The 8,773-nt window shown below is 40.5% G+C and overlaps 1 non-coding gene across 1 annotated transcript; it reads left to right on the top strand.

Annotated features, from left to right (window-relative positions):
* Positions 1 to 6,813: 6,813 nt before the first annotated feature.
* LOC119470291 lies at positions 6,814 to 6,919 on the top strand. Its single transcript, XR_005199171.1, has one exon. It is a non-coding gene; the product is annotated as a small nucleolar RNA U13 (small nucleolar RNA).
* The last annotated feature ends 1,854 nt before the right edge of the window (positions 6,920 to 8,773 follow it).

Raw genomic sequence — 8,773 nt, forward strand, 5'->3', positions numbered from 1 at the left:
AAAACAGCATAATACGAAACAGGGTTAGTAGTACCAGTTTTGGGCTGCTGTTATTCTCCTCTCCCTGGGGTCTGTGGTTCTGCTGTTTTGTGTCAGCAATCTGGCTTCTGGGCCAGAGACAGCAGATTTCTAAGCCTGTTGCACTGAAAACTATTGTCACTGAAAAAATTTCCAGTTGCTTAGTACTTCCCAAATGTTGAGTACTTTTAGAGGTTTGTAGCCATGCAATAACGTCTATTAGTTTAATATTACCCCTTCTCTGCCTGCTTTTATGTAAATAACAGCATGCTGCTGGCTGATCAGATGCTGATGGAATCCAGCATTGAAGGGCCTTGATTATATTATTCAGCAAAATTAAATTTGGTTTTTATAGACCTGCCCTGCTGCCGCCCATATTTACTAGTCCCATGACTTCCTCTCTTTAGATGTCCGTACAGAGTTTTGTTTCTTACATCACTAACGAATACAAAAACAATGCCTTCAGAGTTTCCCACAACACAGATTTTCATGCATCAAAGGAAAACAGCACTGACAGGACAGACAGATTGTATTAGAATTATTTGGGTCCTTAGCTTGATTCCCTTCCTGGCTGATTCAGTCGATTCCTTTGTGTCTGCCTGTCCATCTGTGAAGAGAAGATAATTACACCTGTTCCTCATTTACTTCAGAGGGATGTTACAGACATTCATTTTGAAAGTCTATAAAGCTTTTTGAGCATGGAGAAGTTTAATTCCAAGAATATATATTGTTGTTGCAGTGGTCCTTGGAAATGTTAATTCCAGTCATTGCTGTATTGATGAATATGCATTATTCAGTTTCATTAAATAAAAGCTGGGCATGGTGGCTTAGGCCTGTAATATCAGCACTTTGGGAGGCCGAGGCAGGCAGATCACTTGAGGCTAGGAGTTTGAGATCAGCCTGGCCAACATGACAAAACCCCATCTCTACTAAAAATACAAAAATTAGCCGGATGTGGTGGGGTGTGCCCATAGTCCAAGCTACTGGGGAGGCTGAGGCACAAGAATCATTTGAACCTGACAGGCGGAGGTTGCAGTGAGCGGATATCCCGCCACTGCACTCCAGCCTGGGTGACAGAGCAAGACTGTCTCAAAAAAAAAAAAAAAAAAGCTGGCTCTTCATGCTTTGTGAGGTTTTCCTAAAGTGTGCATGTCTAAGAGGAAGGGGGAGAGAATCTGGAGAATGGAAAATGAGCCACAAATGTAGGTTTTAAGTAATCCATTTCCTTTTAACTAATTTATGTTTAGACTTGAAGCTAAAGGAGATGAGCTGAAGAAATGACATGAAGTAAGCAGCAATCCTAAACTCCACATTGTCTCAATATTTTTCTGACTCGTGATCCAAAAGTGATTACTTGAATCAGAAAAAAAAAAAAAAATTCAGGTCAGAAATGTTTGTTTTTGACAAAAAGTTTTTGTGTAAAGCTTGGCAAATCACTTAGACCTCTTTAAATGATAAGTCTTCCTAAAGATTTAAAAGAAAATCAATTTACATAATCCCTACAGTATCTACTGTCAATTATATAAGAGGCAAGGTTGTCCCAGATATATAAGGTACATTAGTTTCTTCCAAAATATCATTTTATCTGTTATTAACCTTTCATTGTCTTTCAAGGTGGAGAGCAACAGCTGTTTCCTGAAAATTGCTAAAATTGCGTGAACAGTATGGGAAACAGGAAACATACAACAAATACTTATAAACTTAGAGATCCAGAATGAGATGATTCCTATTTTCTTCTGTTCCACAACACTCATCCCTGACCTCCCATTATGAAAATGAACAACAGATGTTTGTTAAATGCCTGCTATGTGCTGGGATAATGGTTCTCAAGTGTGGTTCCCCAGACCAGCAACATCAGCATCACCTGGGAGCTTTTTAGAGATGCAAATCAGAAGCTATGGGGTGGAGCCCAGCAATCCATGTTTTAACAAGCCCTCTGCACATGTGCCTCTTAAAACTGGCATTCCGCAGGGTGATAGCAAGGTTAGGGACGGGCAGGCCAGACTACAGGCAGTATGGGGAGTTGTTGATCACAAAGAGCGCAAAGCTTATCCCTCCAACTCATTAGAGGCTGCTCCTCTTCTGATCTAGCTCAGGACTTGTATTTTGGAGGAGGAACTCCTCCTCTGGCATTCAGAGCTCATTCCAGATAAAGTGCTCAGATAGGAGATATTCTAACTTGTGGTTCATACTTTGTGCTACTCATGAAAACAAAGCTACTCTCTATTGCTCTTGTAGCCCTCCATTTTGGAGCTTGAGCTTCTCTCCAAGATGGAGAAACAAGGGACAGGAGGCCTAAAAAGGATTTGATCCCTGTCATTACCATCTGTCATCTCACCTACTCTTCCCACTACTTTCTCTGCTTTTCCTCCTGACCTCCCTATGCCCAGAATGCTCACTTGTGAACTTGGGAGAGGTGAACAAGGGAGGGTGAGAAATGTGCTAGAGATGGCTGAGAGACAGGATGCTCCAGGGCAGTCCCCCACATCCCCCAGTAACCTGCATGCTCCCTATTCCAAGGGGCGAGTTGCATCTTAGCTACCCTTAACTACACCCCAATCACTCCCTCTCCTCAGACAAAAAGAATTCCAGGAAACAGAAGTTGGCTTTCACTTAAACAGGATGTGACTATGATGTATGTTTCAACTTCAGCTGGTGGTGACCTGACTTCTGATAGGAACCCACATCCCCTAGTCCTTGGTGGGGAGATTGCCTGACAGTATAGCCAACTTCCTGAGGTTTTTGACCTTGTGACCAACAGAGCATTTCAGTCCTCCTCACTCAGCCTAGCAGGCGGATTTGGGGACTAATAATACTTGGAGTCACTATTTCCTGCAAGAAATCTTCCCTTAGGAAGCTTTGTAATGTTTCTTTGCAATATCAAAGGGAGACTGGAGAGAGCAGGCTTTAATTTTCACCTGTGACTTAAAATTAATATGTAAATATATGAAGGAGAAAGAGGAGATTGAGTGGATGGAACAACCTGAGACATCTGGGTCTTTATTCATTCCAATATTGATTTATGAGATTACTCTTTAGCTACATACATGAAAGAGACTTCTGAATGGCAGATAGAGGGCGGAAGGCTTGGCTTATCTAGGTTGCGTATAATCTGTATGTAAGAAGTTAGGATTTTTCTAACAGTGAAAGAAATCCTGACTAAGGCATTTGAAGCAAAAGTTAACACTACCTGAATTTTAGATTGAATAGAAGAGTTTACCCCAGAGAACTATCAAGCATTTTTCCAATGATCTGTGGGGAAACCTACAATTTGATTTTCGAGGGTGAGTTGGGGAGTAGAAGAGGGTTTCTGAAAACTCCCTACTATTTCTTAATCCTTAATTATATTTTCCTGGTTTGTAGAATTTGCTACACAGGATGTCCTTTACTGTTAAAATTTTCATGTTTCCTTGGTTACTAGGTTGCAGTTTGCTCCTAAGCCTCTCTCTCACACGTATGAAATTGGTGACAGGGATTAGGAAATGAATTTTTTTGATGATCTTATTGCTACTATAGTTAAGAACCAGTACTGTTGATAAGCAAAAGGGGACTTAGGGAATCATAGTTAAATTTATTTTATTTTACAAATGAGAAAACCAAGTCCGGAAAGGTAAGCAACTTGTCTAAAGTCACAGAGCCAGTTGATGCCAGGGCTGCCTCAAGAATCCAGGCCTCTTAACTCTGAGTCAAGTACTAAATACATGACTCTTGCTGGCCTTTTTTCTTCTTCTTTTTTTTTTAATGCCTGAAATTCTTTACCCTCTTGAGACTGAGCATAACATTTGGCCAACTGGCTGTAAATATCAGGCTTTTCTCTTAAGTGACAAAGTTTTGATACTATCAAAGAACACCCGGACAGGAAACCGTACTGTCTGCTCCCAGGGGTGGACACAGATTAGATGGACATTTGGAAAACTGGAGGCCCTGAAGAGAAAGGTGACACATTATGGGGTTCAGGTTGCCATTAATACTAAGCATTCTGATGGCATGCTGCTTCCACTCAGGGAATAGAGGTATCACTTTCCCATGGGGCTCTAATTTATCTCATAGTCTCTCTTCTAGCAGACCCAGAGATGGATATTGACTAAAAAGACAGCCATGCTGATTGTCTTTTTAAAGAAAAATTTTGTGGTGGAGGAGGTAGTCTCTTTTAAAATCTGGAATAGACGTAGATTTTTGAGAATGAAGAGGGTTTAAATTAAACATAGTTCAAAAAATTAAACATAAGATGGAAACTAATGGAATCCTTCATAAAATCCTTAAAAGATTACCTATGGGTGAGGCTTTGTGGCTCACACCTGTAATCCCAGCACTTTGGGAGGCCGAGGCAGGTGAATCACGAGGTCAGGAGTTCAAGACCAACCTGGCTAAGTTGGTGAAACCCTGTCTCTACTAAAAATCCAAGACTATCTGGGCGTGGTGGTGCATGTGTGTAGTCCCAGCTGCTCAGGAGGGAGGCTGAGGCAGCAGAATCACTTGAAACCGGGGTCGAAAGTTGCAGTGAGCTAAGATTCTGCCACTGCACTGCAGCTTAGATGACAGAGTGAGACTCTGTCTCAAAAAAAAAAAAAAAAAGATTACCTATGAATCTCAATATTTCCACAGAAAATAACAGGTTTTAAGGGTACTGAGCCATGGGAATTTTGGTGATGAACTGCTTGGATCAAAAGGGGCTAGTTTCAGTTTCTCCAAAGTCATCTATATTATTAGCATTCATGTAAAGAAAGGCTCAGAGGTTTAATTTTTTTGGATGGGGGCACGGTAAAATCTTTTTCAAAACAATTTTCTATCATATGGTAATTCTTTTATACCTCATGTGAAGTCATGCTTCTTTTTTATATTGTGATTCATGGCAAGATAAATAAAAAATAAACCATGATTGAAATTTTTAAAAAGAAGCTGCTTAACGAAGATCTTTAAGTAGCTAATGAGTCAGTGTGTATTCACAGAACTTTGATCAATGTTAGCAGGGACTATTTTGTGCTAAGAACAAAGACACCAAAGAGATAGCCACCAGGCAGAGGCTGGAGGGAGGGAAGAGGCTCCTGTGGAGCACTGGAATCAGGAAAAATTTCCCAGCCCTCATTATCAAAGCTGGCTGGAGGGAACAGCAGTGAAAAAAGCAACATGCAGAGCCATAAAAAGGTGAAAAATCCAGAAAATGTAATGTTCTTAGGAAGGAGACACATCCTTCACGTATGATCACCCACAATATATTTTCAAAGTAAAATCCTAACAAAGAAAATAAGTTCTTTGGATTTAACAGCCATAGGACAGCTGGCATTTCCCACCTCCGCCCACAACTGACACTCTCCAGAGGGACACCAGAATCCCCTGAATTTGAGCATTATATCTTACAACAAAATATTTAGTTTTAATCAAATTTATTTTCCTAGAGGGCATTCAAAAGAGCACACTAACCCATCACTTTCAAGACGGTAATTTATGTACTTAGTTTTTGCTTATTCAGGACCCTCGATTGGCTGACTTGGTTCCTCCAGGAATTGCCCCTCCAGAGGTGGTGATAGTCAGTCTTCTGTGGAGGGAATTGCTGGGACAGCATTCAGCTTCAGTCAAGGCAGTTTTCAGGGAAAGTGGGAGCTGGCGTCTGGCTGCCAAGATTTTAATGAATTGCTTCAGATATCCTCTCTGGGGGCTTCCACTGTGTTTAGAAATTTGAGGGAAAAAAAAAGTCTATGCACAGAACACACGGTAGTTGGACATTAAAAATCTGCCACACACACAAATATCTGTCATACATTTATTTTAAAATGGCTCAGTGCTACTCATGAAATTCACAAAGGATTTCAGGAAGTCAGTGTGTATATTTTAATGAAAATATTTCTGTAATAGATAGTATTTATTTTTTGTCATCAATTTCCTTGTGGAATTAAGTCATATGATTGTTTGCAAAAAAAAAAAAAGACAAGTTTAATTTTAGTACTTTTTTTTCCTGAAACCAGTTAATGGAAGTTTCTTATTGTAGAGAAAATGACAGTCATTTAAAAGGTAAAAATAACCCTTTTCATTAAGCTTCTCCTGTTATTTGACTGTGGCTTAATTCAGCCAGTTTTGCAGAATTAAATTCATACAGCACAAGGCCAATAAGTGCAGTTAATTTCATTAGGGGTTTGCAGTACTGTGGGGAAAATGCAATCTAATTTAATGCCTTTGCATCTTCTAATTCAGTGTTTTAAATCAAACTTACCCATGTCGCTAAAGTTTGCCTACAGCACAATTGGATATGATAGTTCCTTACATTGGCGGGCCAGTGGGGACTTCATGAGGCTCTGGAAATACCAGTCCTTCTGATAACATTTATGATTTAAAAAAAATTTTTTTGGGCCAGGCACGGTGGCTCATGCCTGTTGTAATTCCAACACTTTGGGAGGCCCTGGTGGGAAGATCAGTTGAGCCCAGGAATTCAACACTAGCCTGCCAAGATAGTGACACCCTGTCTCTACAAAAAAATTAAAAAATTAGCTGAGTGTGGTGGTACACACCTGTAGCCCCAGCTACTCTGGAGGCTGAGGTGGGAGAATTGCTTGAGCCCAGGAGGTGGAGGTTGCAGTTAGCTGTGATTGTGCCATTGCACTCCAGCCTGGGTGACAAAAAGAAACCCTGTCTTAAAAAAATTTTTTTTTCATTTTGACACAATCACAAACTTACAGAAAAGTTGGGAATTTGATAGAGCCAACATTTTTCTCTGAACTATTTTAGAGTGATTGCTGATCTGATGTCCCATTACTCCCAGATACTTTAGGATGTATTTTGTACAAACAGGAACATTCTCCGATGCTTTTGTAGTTCGTAAGTGTGATGATTGGGTGTTCATGTGCTCATGTGTGACATGTGCCACCCTCGAATCTTGGTACAATGTTGGGACATTACCCATCTGACATGAAAAACTATTAAAAAAATTCTTTGTGAATTCCCCTCCACAGTCCTCCTATATAACCACAGTACAAACATCAAAATCAGGGAATTAACCTTGATTCAGTACTACCATCTAATCCTCAGACCCCTTCCCTTGTGGGAAAAAAACCCAGGACAGGATAATGTGGAACATTTGGCTGCCATGTCTCTTTAGTCTCCTTTCTGGAATGGTTCTTCAGACTTTCAGTGGCTTTCATGACCTTGACACTTTCAGAGATTACAGTTGAGTTATTTTGTAGAGTGTCCTTCAATTGGCTTTGTCTGCTGTTTCCTCATGATTAGAGTAAATAGAAGTGGTTGTATCCTATCCATTTGTCCTATTACTGATGATGTTCACTTAATTAAAGTGGTATATAGCAGGCCAGGTGCGGTGGCTCACGCCTGTCATCCCAGCACTTTGGGAGGTCGAGGTGGGTGGATCATGAGGTCAGGAGATCAAGACCATCCTGACTAACATGGTGAAACACCGTCTCTAACTAGAAATACAAAGAATTAGCCAGGGGTTGTGGCATGCGCCTATCATCCCAGCTACTCGGGAGGCTGAGGGAGGAGAATCGCTTGTACCTAGGAGGCAGAGGTTGAGATCACGCCACTGCACTCCAGCCTGAGAGACAGAGTGAGACTCTGTCTCAAAAAACAAGATATATAGCAGGCTTAATAAGTATTTTGTGGGATAGTATTCGGAAACTAGATATCCTGTTCCTCAAAGTTGCAATGTATGTTTACATGTATTTTTAATACCTATATTACATGTATTTTAATACATATATATCAATATATGTACAGATATATATGCATATACATATATATGTATCTATATTCCTATGGACTCGTTTTCCATTTTAATAGGTTATACTTCTTTATTATCATTCTGTATTTTGATGTTGAAATTGTCTCAGATTTGGCCAGCTGGAACCTCCCTCATGTAACTGCCCAGTGGGTTCATTTTGTCCTGTCCAGATAGAGCCAATTTATTGAGACAGAAGAATTGCAATAAAGAATTTAACTCATGCAGAGCCTGCTGAACAGAAAACCAGAGTTTTATTATTATTCAATCAGTCTCCCTGAAAATTCAGGGACTTGAGTTTTTTAGGGATAATTTGGCGGGTAGGGGGACAGGGAGTGGGGTGTGCTGCTTGGTCAAGTTGGATGAAATCATAGGGAGTCCTCTTGTGCAGAGTCAGTTCCTGGGTGGGGGCCACAAAACCAGATGAGTCAGTTTATTGATCTGGGTAGGACTAGCTAATCCATGGAGAACAAGGTCTGAAAAAAACCTCAAACACCAATATTGGGTTTTCTAATACTAATGTTATCTATAGGAGCAACTGGGGAGGTTAGTGATCTTGGGGTCTCTAGGACATGACTCTTAAACCATAATTTCTGATCTTGTATCTAACTTGTTAGTCCTACTAAGGCAGTCTGGTCCCTAGGCAAGAAGGGGGTTTATTTTGGGAAAAGGCTGTCATCATCTTTGTTTCAAAGTTAGATAAGTTCTTCCCAAAGTTAGTTCGTCCCACATCCAGGAATGAACAAGGACAGCTTGGAGTTTTGAAACAAGATGGAGTTGGTTAGGTCAGATCTCTTTCACTGTCATAATTTTCTCACTGTTATAAATTTTGCAACAGGGGTTTCATTCACACTGGCTCCTGTGTCCTTCTGACATGTCCTCATGGTTCTTTGAGCATGTTCCTGCTTTCTGGCACTGCAAGGTGTTCCAGGTTCATCTTTCTTTGTGCCAGGTGTGTTGATTGATATAGGGGCATCGCTGCTCCCAGATGTTCAGTGGACAGAACTAGAGAATATTTGTGTGTATGTGCAT

The sequence above is a fragment of the Cebus imitator genome, unplaced genomic scaffold (assembly GCF_001604975.1).
Source record: "Cebus imitator isolate Cc_AM_T3 unplaced genomic scaffold, Cebus_imitator-1.0 Scaffold26, whole genome shotgun sequence".
Lineage (NCBI taxonomy): Eukaryota > Metazoa > Chordata > Mammalia > Primates > Cebidae > Cebus > Cebus imitator.